Source organism: Onychostruthus taczanowskii, unplaced genomic scaffold, assembly GCF_017590055.1.
Source record: "Onychostruthus taczanowskii isolate IOZ18803 unplaced genomic scaffold, ASM1759005v1 scaffold6, whole genome shotgun sequence".
Lineage (NCBI taxonomy): Eukaryota > Metazoa > Chordata > Aves > Passeriformes > Passeridae > Onychostruthus > Onychostruthus taczanowskii.
In genome coordinates, this window is record NW_024503679.1 from 14560791 (window position 1) to 14585170 (window position 24380).

Below are 24380 nucleotides of genomic sequence, written 5' to 3' on the forward strand. Positions count from 1 at the left end.
AATAAACCATCTTCTGACACCATTTCCATGACCTAATGCTGGAAGTATGTTGTTGGGGAGCCTGCCCTACACTGCCATGGTGAGAGAGCCTTACTGTGTCATGGTAAATATTTTATTATTTATCCTGTTGTGGTGATTTCAGATGCTGCCACAGACATTTTCTCAATTTGCGTTTCTGCCTGGACACGTTTTCTGATATCCCTCCTGGAACAGGCAGATGTTCCTAATGGATGAAAAATTCAGTGTTTTCAGCATACACTAGCTTGTTTTATTATTCTTACATACTGAAGAAGCTTTTCATCTCTTGAGAACACAGCTCAAATCCTGAGTCCAAAGTATTAAGGAAAGTGAGCAGAACTAGAGAATAAAAAAAAGGCGTTCATATTTTTCTGTATAAAAAAGGATTGGGCAAGAATGTTTTCTGCATTTTGCTTTGGGTTTTTTGTTGTTGTTGTTGGGGTTTTTTTCTCTATTTTGGGGTGAGTCAGTGGCTTATTTTCACCCCAAAATGAGTAATTTTGAAAACACAGCTGTTTCACCGTTAAATTAGTCAGTAAACTATATTTCAGTGCCCTATAAAATCAGCAAATACTTTCAGATCAAGAGAAGTAAAGCTGTGCAAAATGACAATATTTGCAAACCTTCTCGTTGAAGAGCATTCTGGGGATATTTCTGACCCTTAGTCTTTTTGCTCAGTGTTCTCCTGTATTTTTGGGTAGGTTACATAACTATCCTATGATTCACCTTCTGCATTTATTGACAGTTTAATGATACAGGAGTAAGTGGTTTGCTTCACTGGTACAAATTGTAAGATTTAATCCAGGGCTGTCTTGGAAGTCTTCAGAAGACTGGGAGTGCTTTTCATTGCGATAAAACATTGCAATGTAATGATCTCTAAATCATCTGATTTGAAAATCAATTAACCAAAAAATATACCAATAAGAATTATCCTCCCTGGGTTACTTGCTGGCACCTTTTGCCAGAGACTTGGAATTGCAAGAACAATGTCAAGGAAGGACTCAGCAGAGGTGAAACTTTTGAATTTTCTCTGTGCATTTTGCTAATGCTGTGCAGCAGATATTTTTGTGTGGGAGAATATACCTTAAAAAATGTATTTTACACATGGCATTTTAATACAAATGCTTTAAAAGTGTGTAACTTGAACACACCACCCTCAGGAGATCTCTTTTGGCAAAGTGAAAAAGCCCTGTTCTAGCATTACAAAATCCCCACAGATAAATTTGAAATATATGTCCCTTTCAGTGTTTTGACAGACTACAACTGAATTAGAGGAAATGAAAGAAATCCTGGGGGTAGGAACTGGAGGGGAGGGGACAACTTTCACTTCAGGATGTTTTCTGTACAGCTCTGGGCCTGATGACACCCAGCTTCATTTCGGTGCTCATCATCACTAATTCGTAGCACAAATGAATAACTGCACTTCTAAACAATCAAAGGTTAAAGACAACTCAGCCATTCATATGATTTCATTATACTATGCTGATTGCAGTGCATCAGAGTTATTTATAACCTCAGTTCATAAAGTTGGATTTCCAGTAAATGAGTTCTCTCTCAAAGGTTAAATATTTATGTCCTTTTTTTTTTTTTTCTGTATGAAACAGTTTATAGTTAGGAATGTGCACTAATGAACCATCACAGCCATCTTCAAGATAAATAAAAAATTTTGAGCTGGTATTCTGGCTCCCAAGGCTACTCCTTGCTTAAACTGCTTCCTACTGCTCCTGTGTGAATGTTCAAAACAGATCAATGCCAAAATCAAGATTTATAAAGTCAGGCTTAGCTTTGATTGAGTGTGCAAAATTGTAATAATAAAAACAGTAATATCCTCAATCTGCTCCTCTTCTACTGAGCTCAAAGGACCAGTACAGTTACTCCTAAAAGACAGTATTATAATTAATTCTTTCAGCCCTTTTTAGCTCATAGCTTAGAGCAAGTGTTTGACACTCTCAGAAAGGGTAGGTGGGAGATCAGGTGTCATTATTCTTTTACCCACCAATTAACATCAATTTTGACCCAGCACTCTTTGCTTCATTGATTACTGAACCTGCAATTCTTGCCCAGCATGGTTGGAACACAGTTCTCTGAAATTACCAACAATGCTTTCTGTTTAAAATAAATCTGTACATAGCAAACTAATTTGCGCTTTCATCATCTTGAAAAAATATAAACAACTGGAGGCCTTTGTGCAAGACAAGTACCCTGTTACTCCTGTCCTGTGAGATGATGTAGAGGGGGAAAAATTTATGGATTTGTCTTATGCTTATTGTGCTGATTTCTGACTCAAAAGTGTATTAAGTAACACAAAACTCTACATGAAAAATTGCTGTAGTAAAGTAGAAAAGCGTTAGTATTCAAAAGGCATCGAGGCATCAAGGCATCCTGCAGTTACATGGCACAGATGTATTTATACTGTAGTTTACTTGTTCTGTTTCTTTCTGGTCTCATAGTGAATTTTTTAAGCATTAGATACTTGCATGGTTAAGATCTCTGTCATATTTATGCTTGAAAGACAAGTCTTGGTGTTCATTACATGTCACTTGGAAGGTCTCTGAAAACACAGAGCATTCAAATCCCCCAGTACAGGCTGCCCTAAACCAATCCAGCTGTTTTCCAAAATACGTTCTCGAGGTTCATCTCCAAGATCAGGGTTTTTTCAGTACCTATCACTTCTATATTTTTCCAGCCATTCTGTACTTTTCCAACCATTCTGTAATTTCTACATCCTGAATCCAATGAGGAGAAATGTGGTGAAAGTTTCAGAGTTCTAAGACTGTTTCATCTGGGATGATACATTTCTATGTTGCATGGGTAGACAAAATTCCCAGTTATGGATGTAAAATTAGTTTGGTAGGGCATGGATATAACCAATTCTTGCTGTCAGAAATCCCTGATCTGGAGAGGGTTTGAGGTGTCACACTGTGTGGATGTGCTGGAAGTGAAGCTTCTTCCCAGTATTTCTTCTTCCCAGTATTTTTATATGCCTTTCTTCTCCCCAAACGCCCTTTATATCCTCACTTGACCACTTCAAGTAGATCACATTCAACTTTGGGAGTAGCATAACCCATGGAGATGTGCAATAAGTTTATCTTTTTTGCTGAGGCTCCTTATTGCATGAGTTAAATACTGTAACTGATTTGTCTCTAGAAAAGTGCCAGAGAGACCCGAGATGTTTTTTGGTTATATTCATTAAATAATGTACCTGCACAGAGCTAGAAAGATGGGATGGCCCAGAACTCCAAAAGAAGGGAGAAAATACAAACAATAATACCCACTATCAGTCCTGGAAACGATATTCATGCCCAATCCTGATGCTAGAGTCTCTGGGTAACAGCTTTGCAGTCTTGAATTCACTCTTTTCCCTCTGCAGAATCAGAGATGGGTGAGCCAGGAGAGGTGACTGCAATTATCCACCTAACATGAGGTGGCAATTCCAGCAAATTGTGAAATCCACTCTACCAAGGCCACAGCATATTTATGGGAAGACAGGCAATCTCAGTGTCAGTTTCAGGGGACAAAAATAATTCCTGGGTTTCTGTGTGGGCAGGGGATGAGAGTGGCATCAGTCATACAGTTGGTGTGGGACTGACCCACAGTCTTTCCAACACTTTCTCTGGAAAAATAGAATCCACATTGAAATATCTTTTGAGGGACTGGTTTACTACTTTTTTTCCTCAGGTCTGAAAATTATGGATGGATAATGATCGCCCCAATTGCCTTTCACAATTATGATACAGCCAAAGAAGTTAATAAGTCACCTCTGTAGCCCCCCTCCCTTCTCTGTATAGACATTTTTTACCACATGGGTGAACACAAAGAAATAATCAGATAAGAGATTTTTCTTCTAAATTAGGCCTCTTGTTTGTAAACTGAAAGAGTGCTAATGCAGTTCAAACTCAGCTGTGTACCACATACGCACACTCGGCCCAGGAGTATTATAAAGAGTGGGAGAATAGGAGGTTTTGTTCTATTCTTCGCTCTCTTTCTATATGAGAGGGCCATTCATTCAATCCCTATGCTTCTCTCTCTCTCTCTCTCTCTATTTCTCTCCATAATGCCAGCATTAGCTGCAAGCTGCTAGCTGTAAAAGTGCTTTGATGTTGACCTCTCACTGCCATTGACAGACCCTCATTGGTGGGTGAGTAGCAGAGCAATAAGGGCATGTGTGGGAGAAAAGAGGATGAAAGCCTGGACAGCTAGGAAGGGATAATATGAACAGATTCCTGCCTGTTCACTTAGTTTCTTTTTTTTTAACTGGGTCTTCTGATTACAGAGGTTACGAACCAGTAAAACTTCAGAAATGACCACTGAAAGCCTGCTGTACATGAAGAATCAGATAATTGTTCCAGCTCTTGCCTTGTAAAATTAAATCAAGCCATGAACTAGGCAGGAGCGCATAGGGGAGTTGAAAACATTTTCCTGTTTAAGGCAGTGAAATAGTGGGGTTTTGCCTGATACATACAGGAATATTACAAGGGCGAGGAGCATGTAAGTGGCATGGGAGCAGGGGACACGGAGAAGAGCTGCCTGCTAATGATGTTGATTATTTTGTTCCTTGTCTCATGCCAAAACCTAAAGCATGAGTCTTGCGCTTTAAAAGGATCAAAACAGAAAAGTGCAGTAAGAGGTCAGAAGGACTCAGAGGGGTTTGTGCCCTGGGGAGCACGGGTGTGCACACACGGCAGAAAATCCTGCCCGCTGCTCCCCACGGGGCGCTGGCTGCCGCTGGAAATGCTCCCGAATTCAGACCACAGCAGGGCCCCAAAAGCAGCTTTGCACCCTCCAGAGAGAGCAGGGAGGTTGAGGGGACAGGGACAGCACTGTGGGCCACCTGGGCCCCCAGCCAGCTGTTTGCGAGAGCTCAGCCAGCGGCGCTGGGAGAGGCAGGGATGCCTCGCTGCTGCCTGTGCCCTGTTGAGGCAGGATGTCTCCAGCCACTTCACCTCTGCTCTCCCCCTTCACCTCTCTGAAAGCTCAGCTTGTCATACTAATAATTAAGCCCTAAGGCTTTAAGTTGCAATGGCCAAAAGGCTCTGCAAGGCCAGTGGAGGGAACAGGAGGGAGGGAAAGTTCACACAAATTTGTGTTACAAACCTGGTTTTCGGTTGCGATCTGAAGGACCAGCTATCTCAACAAAGCTGCTTGCCTGAAGGTTCCCAGCATCTGATCTTCTGCTTCTTTGGGACAGGCAGAAATCTGTTCTGCGTCCGCTTCTCTCCCTCTTGGCAGCTTTAGGCCATCAGAGTTGTTTAACTAAGCCAGATGAGCTGTAGACCATTGGTTCAACCTGGCCTACGCCGCTTGCAGCACAAGTGCTGCCATGTGGAGTAACCCCTGCCTGGAACAAAATGCACCACTTTTAAAATTTGGAGATTGGGTAAAACAGGTGCCCATGTAACAAACTGCAATGCAATAACACGTCAGCAGTGTCAGCATTCAAATCACACCCTGCTCCAAGCACTTGAATAAGAAAGAAACCATCACTGCTATGATATGGATTTGATTTCTTCTTTAAAAATTAAAAGGTATTCAGCACACACTTTTGGAGCAGAGACTCTTCACACATTAATCCGTTAGAAAGAAAGAAATCTTTCACTGAATGATTAAAAATATTCACATTTTGGAGGGGACAAACTTCTACAGCACTTTTTGCCTTGCCGTCTGCATTTGCTATCAGGGAACTAATTCTCCAGTCAATTTCACAGATGGTTTCCTGTCATTACTATACAATTCTATTTATTTGATAATAATTTTATAGAACTTTTCCAGGGGGATTTCAATTACATGTTCAGCTTGTAGCAGTTTTTAAAAGGTGCGTGAATACTGCACTCAGTCAAAACTTCCTTGCCTAAACTTTTTAAATAGAAAATGGATTTTCAATTCAAGCAGCAAATCTTGCCAGAAGTGTCTTGGTTAAAGTTTTTTCAATGCATTTTTCTGCATGTAAAGAGAAGTGTATATAATCCTTTCTGTTCTGTCACTTTGCTCTTTTCAACCCATCTGAAATAAAGGCTATTTTCCCCTTTCCAGCTAGAAATGAAACAGGACTTCAGTGGTTTTTAAAAAAGGTACCATTTTTAAACTTGAAAGCAGAATGTAGCAAATATTTTAAGTTTCATGTTTTCTTTTGCTTTTTAAGCATGGTCATGATGAACTTGCAGGCTGTGTCAGACACTGTAGAAATCTTGGGTTTGTGCAAGCTGAAATTTCACCCAAAACAGAGTCTGTTTCCATTATTTTTGCAGGAAAGATCTCTTCTTACATCACCTGTTTTTTGATGAATATTTTACTTGGAACAGTTCATTTTTAATACAGTCCAGTCTCTGATAGAGCACTGTGTTGTTGCTAAGCTACCTGAGGTTTCAAGTCCCTGCTGTTTGGTGGGACTCCACTGAGCACAGCATCACTGGGGCAAGCCAGGAGTTTGGTCACTAAGGAAAATGGGTTCTTCATGGGGAACAAACTCTGTCCCACAACTCCAAAGATATGACTTTTGAATCTGGATTAATCTCCTTGAGAGCAACAATGCAGAAGCCTCTGGAGCTTCTGAGCTGTGAGCTTGGCTCACAATTGTAAAAAAAAATAAATAAATAAAAGATGCCTTCTCTAGTGCTTTCAATTAACAAAGCCTGTGGGGACCTGGATAGGCAGGTGGAATCTCCATTCCAAAGGATTAAAAATATATCTTTGCCAGAGGTACAGCAGCTGTTTTGGTAGGTACTTTGTATTCTGCCTGTCTGTGGTCTGCTGGAGCCCTTACTGTTCCCTGATGTGTCATTTCACTCCAGTGAAAATCACAAGCGATAACTCAGGAGGCAGTAAAATTACAGGGGTCACAGAATACCCCCAGTATGCCTGAAATCAGGTCACCAACCTCACTCAGCTGGCCTTCTTGCTGATAACTCCCCTTTTCCCATTTCTCCTCTCCCTTGTTCATTCTGCATCTCAATTATTTAAAAAAAAAATTAAAAAATTTTTAAAAACAGAGAAAAGAGCCAACTCCTCAGGGCCTATAAAAACAAAAGCACCTGGGCAGCTCCAGCAGTGGGCAGTTCTGGGGTGAGGGAGGGTATAGGTGCTACCCTTTGGACTGATCTGGCCAGGGGTTGGGCACAGCTGGTGATGTCCTGCACTCTGGCCATGCTTTGCAGTGGAGAGCCATGCCTGAGAGCAAGGCCAGAAGGAAACTCAAGTAAAAAACATGATGGGCAGCAGGAGTGAGTGTGTTATGAATGCCAAAATGTTTTTATGAAACATGGCAACACTGATATTTTGCAATTTTATAGTGTAAGCTGAGTGTGAAAAACCATGGAGTGAGGGAGAGGAAAGGGATAGGGGTGCAGAAAGGTGGAAGTTTTCAAGTCCCATTCTCCTCATGGTGTTCACGGATGAGCCTCAAGTGGTGCAAAGAACTGGATCAGTCTTGGAAATTCAGGTTTTCTTCCAAGGTCAGAACAGTCAAGAACCAATTAAATTTACAGAAACTGAGAATATTGCAGAGGTTTTTCCTTGATAATAGTGTTTGTTCCTTGAATTTTCCCCTACTCTCTACAGGAAAGGAAGGGCTCCAAACAGAAGGGTTGTGGGGGAACACTCAAAGCATCCATTGGATATTTCCAGCATACCTGTTACTTCACTGATTTCTTCTTCAGTAAGTGCTCTCTTTATGTGCCCTTTCTGATACCCAGTCTCTGGTTTGGGCTTGCATAGCTTTAATTTTTGATGATTCCTTTTTTTGTAACAATTCTCTGGAAAATGCTGAGCTGGACTACTTTAGTTTTGATGTATGGAAGGACAGGTACGAGGCACTGCCTGCTACAGATGTTTCTGCTCTGAGGGCCTCTTCCCCTTCCTCAGAAGCCAGTCCTCACCATTCCTCACTGAGACGAGCTTCGTGGCCTTGCAAGAGTCCATTTTCACTGAAGGGTCTTTTGCGTGGGTTTGATTATTTCAAAGCAAGAAAAAAAAAAATGCAGCGATGGCTTCTTTCTCTTGAAAGCCTCCAAGAAAATTTGGAGAGCTGTGAGCCTTTCTGTTCCTCCTCACTCCGAGCATCCTTCCTCCTGCTAGCTCTTTGCAGAAGGAGCTCAGAGATCACCGTGCTTTGCTCGTCAGCCCGAGGCAGCTTTCCTTCCTTGCAGTGGAGGGAAGAGCTGCTATAAATCAGTCAGAAATGAATGCATTTCACTTGCCTGCTCAGTTGGGTGGGGGCAAGGAACTGAGGAAACCACCTACAGATGAGGCAGTTGTGTGAGTCATGAGAAGAGAGGAACGTTCAGCACTTCTCAGGAGGTTTTTGCCAGTCTTAGAGAGGGAGCTGAGCGCTTGGGAGCACTTTTGGAAGCTTGTAAGTAAAACTCCCAGAAAATACCAAGCTGTGTTAGTGCATGGGCAGCCATGAGGAGGCCAAGTGCTTCCTTCTGAGGGGCACTTATCTTACCCAGGGAGCAGGAAGGCTTTCTTGCAGTGGATGCTACTCTGCAGAGCTCCTCAGGGCAGGTTTGTTCCCTTGACTTTTAATATTCCAGTTTTCCTCTGTTTGTGCTGGAAAATAAGGCTTGGGTTTCATTTTATAAAAATAATAAAGCCAGAAAAGGTTGAACTGAGACTTGGCCTCTTTGCTTTCTAAAAGACAGCAATAGGGCCTTTTCAGAGGACCAATTCCAGCCTTTATTACCCCGTTACAAGGCCCACAGGAGGGACGGGTGTTCCGCCCAACTCATAGCGCCGACAGAGAAAGATGGGTTTTTAAATTATCTACCTTTGCTTTGCAACGTGAACGTTTCAGGGCAATTATCCTGAGATAATGCCTACAAATTGCTGAAGACTTTGGGTTTATAATTGCTCGTGTTCATTTAAAGTTCCCAGCAGACTAGACCAGGGAAATCACTGCCAGTCAAGCCAAGGTTGATGGTGTACGGTAACTGAGTTTCTCTTAGAAGAAAGACAAAGCAAATCAGTTTTCTTTGAGAGCAATAATTCTAACTAATTGTTTGGTTTCATTGTGCTTCCATAGCAGGAGCTGCAGTGCTTGGCAAGGCAGAGCAGTGACACTTCCCATCCAAGGCACATCCCTGTGAAGGGGCAAATGGAATTCCACTGTGTGAGGCTGTTCCATGCAGGAGGGAAGAGCAGCTCCCTCCAGCACATCCCCACACCCCCTTATTTACACACCAGTGGCCATCCCAGTTGCCTCAGAAAGTGGAACACGAATTTGCAGTGAGATAATGTTATCATGTCAATGCAGGGAGAAATAACTGTAGCTGCCTGCCACGTTTGTAATTAAAAATCACTTCTTAATGCAATATTTAGGTGAGGTTTCAAATCAGCAAGAGCATTCATAATGAATAACACAATTTCAAAGTAGGGATGTGTTGATATATTCCCACCACATACATTTTATACATACACCTATTACCTGTTTATACACTTATATTCCTATTTGTACTTATATACTTATATTGCTATTTATACATGCCTCTATATTTTGTGTGGAGCCTGACTCCCCACCAGTTCTGCTGCAAAGCTCTGATATCATTCCCATCACAGGCATCCTCCAGGCATTAGTTAGAGAAATTCATTTCATCATTTTTACTTGCTAAGCACAAGCAGCATTGGCCAGTTTAGATGTCTACACTCCAGCAGTGTAAAATCTCCCCTTCTGTCCCTCCAACTGTTGCTATTAGAGCAGCTGAATAACTGATTTTTCTCATCCAGTAACTAAGATTAAAGAACAAAATTATAAAATAGGCTTAGCTGACATTTCTGACATTTGGGAAGGCAAAAAAAAGAAAAAAAGATATCTTGCACAAGAAAAAAATCCTGCCTCCCAAAGTGCACTGGCTTATCAAAAATATTTTGCTTGACCTATATAAAAAAATCTCTGGGTTGTTTTCATGTTATTTTTTAATGTGTTCCAACAATATTTGGACTGAAAATATTGTCTGGAGAGAGATAGCAATGTATATGGTTTTAAAATGTTGAAAGTGTGTGTGTATGTAGACTTTCCTGAATATTTTTGCATTTTTTTGCCTTATTTATTAGAATTTACAGATAACAGTGGTCAGTTTGAAGCTGGGTTTTTCAGTGAAAAAACTAATTTTCTGAAAAATTCCATCTAGGATTAGGAAGCAAAGAAGATGCCCTGCCACAGCACTGAAAATGTCATTAGTATCCTGCTTATTCCAATTTTAGGGGCTTTATTGTTATGTTCAGTGGGGGAAGTTTTTGGAACTTGTGCCTTTATGAAGTTGAGGGATCATATGCTGTAGTTGGATACAATATTTAAAGCTATTGGGTCAATATTCATCCTCCCAGCCACCAAAAATAAATAAATAAATATATATATGTATAATGGAGATTTGAGCCCCAGATACTGCCAGATTGTTTTACCACTTTGTTAATATTTCCTTTCACATGAAAATGAGTCTGTAAAAGCAGAATTGTTTACAGTGCACTCTGTGAACACCAATAGCTGATACATGTCATAGACAGCCAAAACTAGGACTTTGCATAAATCATTGATTTCAAGACATATTTCCAGAGAACACCAAAGAATGTGTGTTATGCTGACAAGTGAGCTCTTAGAATGAGGAAAAATCAATTTTTTTTAATCCACATTTATTCTCAAATAATTAAAAAAAAAATAATATCTGTCCCCAAATAAATTCAGGGTATGACACACACACAAACTAAATTTTTCATTATTTTTTTTTTTAAGATACATACTTGACCAACTGTTATCTCCAAAAGTCTCTCATTTGCTGGTGTTAGCCACTTGAAGGGCAAAGAGTTGCCCCTTCCTGTCCTCCTGGGCATTAAAGGAATAATGGCTTGGAAACCTCAGAATGTGTGTCTGGAAATCCACTTTGCTGCCCCATGGCCACCATGTTATGTTATGTTATGTTGTAGAATTCATAATCTGATCAGACTATATTCAAAAACTATCTCAATGCTCTGGGCAGGGATTTTGTTCTACTGCACCCACTGGGGGTGGAGTAAATTCAGAGATTTTTTTCCTCCAATGGTTGGGATCATCTTGTAATTCCCAAATTAGCTGAATTTAAAACCAGTTTATAACCAATTCTTCCTGGGTCACCTTTACACACATGTATCCTTACCCAGCTGGATTGGACACCACCATTCCTGAGCTGGATCTGTGTCCCTTTAAGCCACGTTTAGGTAGGCTGAGCAAGCAGAGGCTTTTAGTTTCCTCTCAGAAGCTCTCCATCTCCTTGATCATTGTAATAGTCCTCTTTGCACCCTCTGCTCCAATTTGCATGCGTCCTTCTTGGGCATGGGTAACTAGAATTTATGCTGTATTTCAGATAATGCCTCACCAGTGCTTTGTGTAGTAGCATTAATATTTTCCTCTCATTATTAGCACTATTACAGGTGATGAATCCCAGGATTGCATCTTTCTTTTCAGTTGCATTATATTATGGCACATATTTATCCTGTAATCAACTAGGAAACCCAGGTCTTTCTCTTCCTTTGTCATTCCCAACAGCTTCTAGCAGAAATTCTCATTATTAGTCCTTTAGTGCATGACCTTGCATTTTGTACTGTTCAATTTCATCCCATTTCTATTACTTCTGTCCCCAAGGTCATCCAATTCTTCCTGCGCGATATTGCGATTTTCGTTTGTGTTGATGGTGCCTCCCAACTTTGTACAATCTGCAAATTTCATTTGAACACTCTTAGTTTTTGTGCCAAGTTTATTAATGAAGCGTTAAATGAGATCAGCCCAAAGACTGATCTTTGAAGTACTCCCCTAATATTTTCCCTCCAGCCCCCTGTTCCCCCCTGCAGCACATCTCATCCTCCCTTCCCCGGTCACCAACCCAGACCTCAGAGCTCTGGCTGAGTCTCCATTTTTCCCCCAGTGAACTGGGTAGTTCCCGAGTGGCACCTGCTGAAACACTTTAATGAAGGCTGGATACCTTTTTAAAATTTTAATTTAGAAAAATATTTTTTATCAGGGTAGCTGGGCGCAGTCTAGCCCCAGGAAACACGTACGGTAAATGTCTGCCCTTTACTCCTCTTGATTCTTTCCTCAAATTTGTTCTAAAATCTAGTAAGCTATTAAGGTCTGACTGACAGGTCTTCCCTAAATCCCCTTTATCTACTCTAAGAAGAGGAAAATGATACTACAAGGTGCAAGAAGTGGGTACAAAGGGTGTGGGTGCTGCTGTTCCCTCTCCATGTTACAGTGCAGCACTTCCCTGCTCTATTAAGGACTGACAGTGGCTACTGGGTGTGCAATTTCATGTGTTCATCCTCAGTTAGGGATCATGTTGCCACTCTTCAGAGATAATAAAAGGAAGGTGTTCATTTAGGCTTGTGAAACTTCCTGCACTCTCAACCCATCCTTTCCCCCACAGCAATTTTCATTCCTTCTTGTTCTCTTTCCATTCGCTTAAATCATGTTCTGATCAGTTAATTTCCTTTCCAAAATCCAACACATTTCTCTGAAGTTCCCATTTCCCTCATCTCTGTCTTCCACAGCATCCTTAGGAACTATAAATTCCTGCTCAAATCCCAAATTGTTGTGGCTCAATCAAAAATCTGGCTGCTCCAGGCCTCTCAGTGTAGAAGGAAACATCACACACACACATTGCATTAGGCTTTGCAGCAAGAAACACGAGTGACCAGACTTCCATAGGGCTCACATGGCATTTAATGAACCTTGATGTGTTCTCATGCTTCTCTGAAATCTTGGTTCTCCCTCTTTTCTGGCTCATAGCTGCTTGGAGAGGTTTTAAGATCTCTCTTGTCATGCCCATGCAGATTTGTCTCTCTCTGGAGGAAAGTCATGCCGTGGCAATCAAACCCCCATTTTTTTACAAAAGCAGAGACTACAAAAGGTGCCCTCTCAGTATTCAGGAAGAGCACTGAAATAGTTTTTGCTCATTTCCAAAAGTGGAGGCCAACAGCACACCAAAAAGTTAGAGATCCTCCCTCGTGACAGAGCACAGCAGCAACTCCTGAACCCAGAAACAACCCTCCTTCCTCCCACCCTGGCACCTAACAGTGCCCTTCACCTGGATGGATTTCAAGCTGTGTCAAAATTCCCTCTGTATTTTACCTGGAGCATTTCTAGGATGTGTGGACGGGGTGTGTGGAGTACAGCAAGCCATGGCGCAGGTGAGGCAGCACAGTGAGCAGCATTCCCAGAACCTGCACTTGATAAGTAGCAGATGAGCACCTTGCTGGCCTGGCAGGGTACTTTAACAGGGTAGGTTGCATTAAAGTTTAATTTCACCTCTGGGAAGATGTGTTTGTTTGATGGCAGCAGGCTCTGGTCTTCTGTGGTGTTGTGCACCAAACATCTGAGATGCTCCTTGGAAATCAGTTTCTCATCATTCTCATCTCAAAACCTGTGGAACTACTGTGCAGGAAGAGAAGAGAGCCCACTGTTTTCTTTTATGAGCTGGAGTCTCCTGCTCCTGATAGCATATGCTGTTTGTTAATTATTCTCTTTCTCTCTCACGGTCTCCTTCCTACCCTTGTTCATCCTCCCCTGTGTTTTACTTCTCTGATGGTTTGATCTCTTGTACTGCATCTCCTCAGCCCCAGCGTGCTTTCTGTGCATGTTGATTTTGATTTTCTTTTGCTGTGTGGGATTATAAATTTATAACAGAGCCTGACAATGAGTCTGTTTTGATAGCCAGAATGAGGAAAGCATCATCTCTAAACCATGATTCCTTCATGTTGATAATTGAGAGCAGGGGGGAAGAAGCATTTTAAAGCCTTGTCCTCAAGCTCTTTTTTTTGTGGCCTAAGTTTTTTTTTGCATTATCAGAAGCATTTCACTTTTGTCCTTTGCTGGTGCCACTTCTACTGGCATGTGGCACCACAAGGTGTGGTGACACGGCAGCCCTGGGACTTGTCACCATGGCTTTTTTCTATTTCCCCATGAAGGTACATTTTGAAATGAGACCTTGGCCAGCAGAGCTCCCACACCAGAGCAGTCTTGCTGAAATCCCTGGTGCAGTTGTGGGGATGGGCTCTGGGGAGCTCACTCCAAAGAGGCCCATTCCAAGGCAAAAATCAAATCCAGTTTGCTTTAGTCCTGTTGTATTATGCTCCAGTGAATTCTGGGCTTCTTCTTTTTAAATTACCAGCACACCAGAAAGGATGGATAGGGGCAAATTAATGAAAAGAAGAAGACAGAAAAATGTCTAAGGTACCAGTCAGTGGAGAAAAGAAGGGCTCTGCCATCAAAACCTTCCCCAGTGAAAAGACCCAGCAGGATACAGTGACTAAATGTATTTGCCACAGCACTGAGAGTTAAAGAAAAGTTACTTTCATTCACCAGAAGTGGAAAAAGGTATCTGTAAAAGCTCTTCTTTTTGTTCCCTTAGTTCTTGTCAACAAAGTGAAGTTCTGAATGGCATGGGGGAAAATCATCTTCCTGCCTTTCCAGGCAGTGCAGCCAGTCCTGTTCCTGGGCATGGGGCAATGATCACTCCCCAAAGAGTGACTACAACCTGAGCAATAAAAGGGTGACGCTGTCAGTCCAGGGCTGTATTTTGATACTGTTTCCTGCATTTCATCATTTCATTTCCTGTGTGAAGCCCAAGGAGATTTTTTTTTCGTTTTTGAGCATCTGGGGGTTCAAAGACTGAAATACTCATCAAGGTGCTTGAGGAAAGTAGGAAAGGAGAGCAATCTCCTGTTGCCTTCAAAAGGCTGTGCTTCCGTTCTTTGTGCAGATCCAAGGTGATTTCTGGGCCTGATTCCTGTTCCCTTTCCATGGCAGGCAGTAGGATTCATGCTTCTGTTCTCTGAAATAATGGGGCAGGGGTTCTGGCTCCAATTCTGGAAAGATCCTTATAGTCACATAGTTAATGGTTATTTGGAATTATGTAGCAAAGTGCAGTCTGAAGGAAGGAACTGCTCAGAGAACTGGAATGGTCCAGCAGCATCCCATCCTTGTCCAAAGACCTTTATAAATGTTCCAGGGGCTCTCAGACCACAAACAATTGGATCTTAGTCCCTGGTCATGTTGAGATCTCTATTTCTTGCATTCCTGTGAATATGTGGAGCATCTCACAGGCTAGGGAATTTTGCTGTAGTCCCTGGGGTGTTTTACCACTGCCAGAACCACCAGGCTGTTCGGGTGATTTGTGTTTGAAGCCCTCTGCTCCCAGAAACATCTCTTTTCCTATGCTTTGCATTGTAATGCTGCATGTGACACTCTGCATTGCACTTATCCATGTCTTATACCAGAGAGCTCCTTCTCATCTTCTTTCATGGATGGGAGCAGAGTGGTTTAAATCAAAGCATTTGACTTTGAACCTCTCTTGAGCAGGCCTTCAGGCAAGTTCTTTCTGATCAAAGACAGAAGCATACCAGGGTCCAGGTATTAAGGCTGAATAATTGGTTCAGACTAAAATAAGAACTGTCCCAAGCCTCTGCAGAAAAAGTTTTTATCAAGTTTAAAAAATGTACAGGTAACTTTTTGGCCCTTGATATACTTCTGCATTTTCTCAAGGGGGTGCCACTGCAGAGGCTGCTAATGCAGAATGAGACCATGAAATACCAGTCAAATTTAGAAGTCAAAGATGATCAGATTACTTGAGGAACAGGTAGAATTAGGGGTATTGAAACAGAATGGCTTTTCATATGGAAGAAGATGGGATACTGTCAGCACTGCACAATACAACTGAGGTGATTTTGAAAGATCCTGATTTCTTCTGCCGTGCAGGATCCCCTCATATCTCTGAAGAAATGTGTATTTCCACATATAGCACAGCACATATAGCTGTGGCTTTTCTGAAGATATCACAGACCCTTCAGACTGGGGGGAGAAAAACAAACCAACAACCAGGCAATCACAAGCAATTTACCAGACGGAGCAGGATGCCTGTAGCATCCCAAGCAGCCTGAGCCTGTCTGCCTCTGTTTAGGATAAATACTGAAACCGCACCTCCGTGAACTCTCCTGCCTCTGCCCATCAGTAATGTGTATATAAAAAGTCTCTGCCTGGGGATCAGCTAACGGGATTATTCACAGACACAAAATGAAGCTGGCCCGATCCTGACGTCCTTTGCAGCCCTCCCTGCAGCCTGCTGAGAGGGGCAAAAGCAGGCTCAGGCTCCAGGTCCTCATAATTTCAGCAGCCTTTTGGGAATCTGCAAGGGGGGGTGGCAGTGGAAATAGGCTCCCCTTTCTGGTTTTTGTTGTTTTTCATTTTTAATAGAGCAACTTTCAGTCCGAAAGGAAACCCTGGTGAAGTGGTGAGGCTTTTGTCTCTCGCTATAATGCCACTGGGCTTTGGATTGACCTGTGTGATACAGTGACACTGTGTGGTTTGAATTTTTACATACAGCTGCATAAAGCAATTCTTATGTAAATTTTGGAGGTAAATAAGCCTGCTGTTGGTCTGCTGCATGGACACATATGCTCAAACCATTAGGCTTGAAAGGAGATTAGAATTAACCCACCCATCTCTCACTGGCTCGCTCTTTCCCTCCCCACCACGCAGCTCTTACAAGAGCCTAAACACCTTGCTATTTTAATGAATGGCAGCAGAGTTAAGGCTGACAGAAGAAGAAAATTGTTGTGTGCCCTCCCTCCCCCTTCCCTGAAGCCTCAGAGCCTCTGCTGGAAGCCGTGAGGATTTAGAGGAGGCCACGAGCTGATTCCCCTGGCACAGGTGGGCACGTCGGAGCCGGTGCCCTTCCCTCGCTCCCCCAACCTCTGAATTGCACGGGGCTGAGCTGAAGCCTTCAGTTCCCACTGCGGCAGCAGGAAGGCTTAGAGCCTGCCATAGCAGGCCTTGTGTGTGTTTTCTTTCTCCCTGGATAACTCCATTGCCTCCTACTGGGTAGGGAAAGCTTTCAGAGCAGCTGAAAAGTCCTTTCCAGGCACCTGCTGCTGGGACGTTCCCAGGTGCTTGGACGGGCAGGGTCTCGCCCAACAGCAGGCAGCGGCCACTGGCCACCACCCTGCCTGGAGCTGGCATGGAAATGGCTTCACCTTCCAGCTGGGAGAGGGTTTTACTGTGAGCTCCTTGAAGGAAGAGCGGGACCGAGGACGCACGCACGCACACGTGCACAGAACTGCCGAGGGCGGGAGCGGGCCGAGGGGAACCTGGCCTGGGGTTGTTTGTTTATGCCAACTTTAAATAATTCATTTTCGCCCCTATTGAGCTCATCACAGCGTGACCAAAATAAACGTGTCTCCTTGGCCTATTGTTTGGAGCTGAGGATTGCCGAGCGGGAGGGAAATATTACAGTGACTGAGGGAGATACACGTAAGAGTGTGACCTTTAACTGCGCTACCTATAACCAGTCTCATCAAATTAAAGCACTGTATATTTTCCTTAATAATCTCTGATTAGGCCCGGGGTATGAGCGGACACGAACGCCCGCCATTGCTATGCAGCGGGAGGCCTGCTAAGCACCCGCCGAGCGCTTGGGAATAAGTGAGCAAAATGCTTTAATTTGATAGGGTTAGAATCCTGCAGGCTCCGGGGTGAGAAGTCACCAACAGCTCCGCTCGCACTGAATATGCAGAAATAAAAAAGTAAATTGCTTACATCTGCTGCAGGCAGGAGGGAAAATGATCTGATTGGACAGGCCGAGGGCTCTCCATCTCTTTTGGGTTAGAAAGAGGGGTTTGGAGCATCAAAAGCTCGTAATTGGAGTAATTCTGAATTAATGGACACGCACACGCGCGCGCGCGCGCACAGGCATGTGCACCATTTTGAAGCAGCTGGTCACAGGATGCACATGCTCAGGAATGTTTGGAGGTTGCAAAAATGCTGCTAAAAATGCTGTCCCTTATTCCTAACGTTATTGGCATTTGGATTTCATGACCTGTAGGAAGTGCAGTAAGTACAAAAAGCCCTGCCCATCTGCCCAAGAGAACTGCCTGCCTCAGCGTAGATCTGTTTATTCACAGCACAATTATTCTATCTCTCTGTCTGTCTCTCTATCTCTGTTGTCTATCTGCTCTTTCATGTCTGAGGGTCTTCGCTGCACGCAGAATCCCAGGCTTTAGCCTTGTCATCTGATACTGTATTTAATCTATGTATTTGATCAATAAGAATCAAAGACAAGGCTCAAGGTCTTTTTGGCACCAGGCATCCAGCTTTGTGCCGGGTGTCAGAGGTTGTCTACAGTGTCACCTTGATGGTGTCACACTAATTTGTACCCTACTTTGCTTGCCTCTGTGATCACAGCCTGCACTGGTTTTTGGGTTTTGTTTTGTTTGTTTTTTTGTTTTTTTTTTTTTGGACTCTGTATCTCCTTTTTTAATGCTTGTTGTTATTAGTTTGGGAGGTGGGGGAGCTGAGAGGTTTAAGGAGCAGACTTCCTGACCCTCCTGCTCCCCTCTGTGCCTTCCCCCTGCGAGTCACTCACGCTCCCGAGTGAGGGTGTCACCTCCACCTGGCAGGCACCGTGTCCCAGGGGGGCAGATGTTACTAAATCCAAAATGACCAAGGGAAGCAATCCTGCAAGGCAAACGTTCAGGAGCGATTTCTCAGCTTGCTGCTGACGGGGAAAGGCAGGCACAGCAAGGCCAGAGCCCAGGCTCCAGCCCACTTCTGGGTAAATCCACACAGTAGGTGCATCTCTAAATTTCACTGGTATTTTTCTTGGAGACAGGGTTCTTTGGATCTCGCACTGATGCACAAACTTGAACAATTTGTTCTTTTATGGCTGCCTAAGGCTGTACTGCATCATTTCAATGGCCTTTTGTCTTGTGACAAGTATTGCAATGCCTATAATGTACTAAACATTCTAAAAATCCATGTAATTAATGCCCCAACATATCTAATATAGAACTATTATCTTGAGGACAGATAAATGCAGTTTATTATCTTTTTTTTTCCTTTGCCTACACCTCTTCATTCTCTTTTCTGTGCTGTTATTTAACACAGCCAAATAATAGCACAGTAAATGTATTATTTAAGTCTCTCATTTAGAATTGTGTGCGTGTGTGAAGGCACTGCACAAAATGAGGCTGTGTTTAGACCCAGTTTCCTAGCTGTAGACTGCAGGCTCCACCATGATTTCCTGAGGTGCCTTGGAAAGTCAGCCAAGATTTTCACAAATGGGGGACCAACACTAAGCATCCCTTTCTGAGTTTTGTTTTCCGAGGCACCAACCACGCACAGAGGCTGCAGGAATCCGTGGGCACTGGAATATTTCAGTCCCTTGCTCCTGCAGCCACTACATTTGGCTTTCCTGCTCTTAAGAATTCATATTTCAATCTTATTTAGTGAATCAGTGGAAAGATTAGGACTTAAGAACAGCAGAAGGGCAGCCCACCCTGGAATCCTGTCCCTAAATAACAGCTGGGGTGCATGTTTGAGGACAAAGTACCTGAGAGAGAGAGAGAGAGACCAAACAATATGAAAAATTCTAATTGTGCTTTTTAAAAACCATAGGCTCTGGGAAGAGGACAGGCTGGGTGCAGAGTTTGCTGTTATGATTAAGCTGCCTGTTGTGATTGAGACGTATTTTGAAGTTTGAGGTTGTCTAGAGGAAGGGACACCCTGGCTGGATCCCACACAGCCTTTGGACAACGCTGCTTTTTATGTCTGAGCTGGCTGTCAGCCACCAGAGGATGAGAACGGGGTAGATTTCACAGGTTTTCCCCCAGAATCTTTTCCAGGGAAGCTGGCTATTCCCTTGGTAAGATGCCACCTCCCTCAAACCACTCCCTGTCGAAGGGAAGCCTCTTTTGTGTGCCAGCCATGCCTGCCACAGTCTATTGGAAGGTATTTGCCAACAATTATATGTCTATTAAGGACAAGTCAATCAGGCCATGTGCAAATAGCCAGACCTCTGGGGTCTGCCTATTGATAGGGACCTGTCAATAGCCAATCCAGGCTTTTTTCAACCAAACAAAAAATTAAGCACTCACCAAAATCGTTGCTCCTCTGAGTCCCTCCGGCCCATTTTTATTCTCAGAGTGTTGGTCCCTCTTTTTCCTCTTTTTTTTTTTTTTTTTTTCTGGGCTAATATTTATTTGGAATAAACAAAAGAGACTAGGAGGCACTTGTTAAAGCACTGCCTTTAACTGTAAGAGGAACATCTTCTCATTGTAATTAAGGATATTACCAAATGGTTGTGCTTGTAGGTGGCTGCGGTTAATCCCAATGACAGAGGAACTATAAGGAAATTAATAACAGAAACTTTAAATTAGCCCAGCTGTAATTAATATCTACAGTATATAAATACCCACTCTTTCACCAACACAAATTTCAGACATATTTACCTTTATTAGGCTGAGGAAGACAGTAATACTATGCAATATTTTCATGCATATTCAATTTGTAAACTCAACAGTTGATTTTGTAATTTATATTGCAAATTACTCTGCTGTTTCCCACACGTGAGCGGGAGAGAGAGCAGGAGAGAGAGCAGACAGTGTGTGGGAAGCTTTAAACAAAAGCCTCTAGCAAAAGCCATGACATCAAAAAGATGCTCCACGGGGCCATCTCCTTTGAACCAGCAGAACTCCGGTATCACAGAATCCACTGGTGTTACACAACAAACGGCAGCGTTAAATAACTCTGCACGGGGACCTGGAATGACCAAAAATATTTAGAGCAGATGTAGTATGCAAAGCAGAAATGATATCTGATCTGTGCTCTTTGGGTGCATCACAGCTGGCTTTGTTAGTAATTACCCAAACAAACATTCTGTCCATCAGGGCTTTATTTCTTTTCATTTCTGCCCTTCAGACAGGGCAATTCTGAGAGCTGAGCATTTTTTCTCCTGGTGTTCAAGCACCAAATTAATAATTAGTAACCTAATTTATTAAAGTTCAGCATTTACCCAATAACATCCTTCAAACACCTATTTTTTGAGCTAAGGTAATGTATTTCTGCCCTGAAAGACTGGTGGAATGCAAAGATAGATTCTTTGCAGAATATTCCCCAACCACTGGGAGATTGCTAGTCTATGGAGGTAGATTTTATTTGGTCCCAAACTTTCGTATACTTTGATTTAAATCTGTATCAGGGGAGAGTTTTATTGCTGCTTTAATCACAGTCTTAATTTAGGTACTTGTTTCGTGTTAAAAAAAAAAATTAAATTTACCATTTCAGTTTCCTATTCCAAACCCAAAAAATACTTTTTAAAAAAATCATCCTGATTGCAGCCCCTTTTTTAAATCTTCACCCTCCTCCCAGACATGGGCCCTTTAGAAAACAGCTTTGGTTCTTCTTTAATCTGATTTTAGCAGGTGCAGCACATGGATAAAAGCTTTTCAGCAGATGCTTTGGGAAAGTGACCATTAAAGGCAAGCAATTTATTTCACTATAAATACGAGCTATTTTTGCTAAGGAACCCTAAAAAAGAAATTCAAACATACCAGTACACAGGTTTAGCAGCCATGCTTCCAGCTTCTCTGACCTGTGTCAGCTTTCATATGTAAAATCAGCTTTCAAGAGCTCATTTATGTAATAATTTAACTTCATAGGAGAGGAATCTGTAACATTAAAAAGCCCCATGTAAACAATCTCTCATATATAAACATAGACGCAGCACTGTGACACCCCTCAAATAAGTACCACTTAAAGGTATTTTTTCTAAAAGCTTTTAATTTTACTTCATTTTTTACCTCCCCGCACTCAGAGGGGCAGGGAGGTAAAAAATGGCCTCATAGATACCTGCAGCAGTTCCTAAATTCACAAATTTAAAGACCACAAGAGACCAAGTCATTGACACTGTCCACAGCAGAGACCAAAAATCCTTCCAGCCCTTTCTGCCAGCTCCTACTGAAAGCAAAGCACATCCTTTAGAAATTATATTTTTTAAAAAAAAATGCCCATTCCATCAGCGTTTGATGTTTGTCTGGTTGATGAACTTCCTTAAAACACCCAGAGGGAAGCTGATGAAGGGCTTTTCCTTTTCAGATTTTATTGAGGAGAGAAAGGGCAAATTTTATATTCAAAGGGCTTAAAGTGCCTGCTAAAGGTCTGCCTTTAGAGTCGCTAAAATTTGGGGAATTTAGCGAGGAGGGAGAAGGCTCTTCTGCTCTGCTTCATATTTACACAGTGCAGAGAGCACGGCTCTCCAAACAGTGTGAGATGGGCTGTAATTCCTCACTCAAAGGGGTGAGCAAAGGACAGAATATTTCCTTTTGAATTCTGAAGGTTCAGGTTTTTCTTTGCTTTTGGTCAGCTTCAGCCAATTTACTCCCTCTGCAATAATTTTCCCACTGTACCTTCTAAAATTGCGATTTTTGCTGTTTTGTTCTTTTGGTTTTCTTTTTACCCTTCCTGAACAAGTTATCCTCTTAATCGGTATTTGATAAGAAAAAAATAATTCAGAAAAAGGTCTGTAACTTGGTGGGCAGGGGTCTAACTCAAGGCTGGATGGAGGGAGCTCATTGCTGGCCCAGGGACTGCAGTGTCCCTGTGCTGCTCCAAGCACTAGCAAAACTCAGGATTACCTGAGGAAAGAGTTTGAGCATCTGATGGGGAATAGCATGGCATGTAATAACAAAGATTCAACCACTGTGTGCGTATTTTCCACCTCTTTGACGTGAAAAAGAATGTGGTTTTAATAGGCAGGAAGAGATTATTTGGGGACGATTTCTTAAGAGAAAATGGCAAAGAAAAATAAATGGTGTATGCAAAATATTCACAGTACGGGCAGCCCAGATTGGGTAGTTCAGCAATGTTGTTTTTTTTCTGCGAAGCTGGTGTTTGTGCAAGGTGGTTTTTATTTAAAATACCTGCTTGAAACAGAACAGGGGGAACAAACCAACAAACAAAGGACAGCCCTGCTGCAAAGCACAGAATTCCCTCTGTTCCTCAGGGATGTGAGGCAGAGAAAAGGGAAGGGGCTGCACCTCCAGCGATTCCCTCTGCACCGCCCGGAGACACAGGCTGGGGCCACAGAGAGGTTCCAAAAGGGTAACAAGTTCTTGCTGTGATTTTAAACTCTCCACGGGCAGCTCTGTTTTGATGAGCTGGAGAGATTCTTCTCCACAAAAAAAAAAAAAAAAAAAAAAAAAAAAAAAATAAAATAAAATAAATTGCCCCCCTCTGCCCTGCAGCTGCAGCACGCTCGGTTCCGTGCCCCGCGTGTCACAGCGAGGACACCCTGCACAAAAATCCCCAGCCATGGAGTTTGTCCTGCTCCAAAACCCGGTTCAGGGAGCCCAGGTTTGCTACAGAGGCAAAACCTTAACACGTGTGTGAGAAAGTGGATGTCAAGTCACCATTTAAAAAAGAAAAAAAAAAAAAAAACTAAAACCAGAGAAATGCAACAGCAGCATTTTACAGCAGATGACACTCAGATAACAGCCACAGTTGGAGCTTTCTTTACGAGTTAGAGATGGTGCTTTAGTGTGCCCTTACTGAAACCAGGCACAGACAAACATGGAAAATGTGATATATTTGCATACAGTGCAGCGCCAGCGCACAGGGAGCGAGCTCCGTGTGCTGGAACACAGCTCGGAGCCTGCTAAGGAATTTTTCTCATTTTCCAAATTGTTAGGACTCAGGGGTTTGCTAAAAATATTCTTTTGAAGCTTGTCTAGTCCTTGGCAAGTGTTCCAATTTATCCTCCCTTTAATGGTGTGAAACTGGGTTTTGTTAGGGCTGGGTACATGATCTCTGCTGCCTGGTGCTCAAAGGCAGCCGGGAAAAGCCTCTGATGAAGATGCGTAAGAAGGGAAGAAAGAAGCAGCTTCTGATCTGGTTGTTTCGCGATCAAAATTGATCGAAATGAACTTTGATCCAGCTGCTATTCTGAGGAATTATAGCTAACAAATAAACAAACCGAGCAGAAAAGAAAAAAAAAAGGAAAAAAAAAAAATTAAAAATTCTTTAGAGCTTTTATTCCCTCCTCGATTTCTGCAGGTATCTTGTCGTCAGCTACAGCCTGATTTCAGGGAAAGCTTTCCCAGATCTGGCCCAGGCCTGTCCCTTGCAGGTTCCTGGCAGGAGGGACCAAACCTGGCTGGTACCACACGGAGCACCTGGAGCGTAACAAGGGATAAGTAATAATAATAACTGTCCACTAACCACATCAATGTTTTAAGTATCAGGCTTAAGTGGATAACTTGATTTGTAAATAAACTACATTTCAGGAATATTTCATAAACATCCTGTGCTAAGTTGGTGCCTGGGGTAATATAGATTTCCATCCATATTCATCTCCGCGCAAGAATTCCCGGGAGTTGCTGCGGGGGGGGAGGTTGCAGCAGCTCAGGCTTTCATGGTGATTTCTCCTTCTCTATTTTTTTCCGTTTTCCGTGTTGCTAAACCCTGCTCCAGACGCGGCGGGAGCCCGGGGACGGCGGCGGTGACCCCGCGCTGCGGGGCCGGGCGGGAGCGGGACCCGAACCCGCGGCCCCCGGAGCGCGGGGGGCAGCGGGGCGGC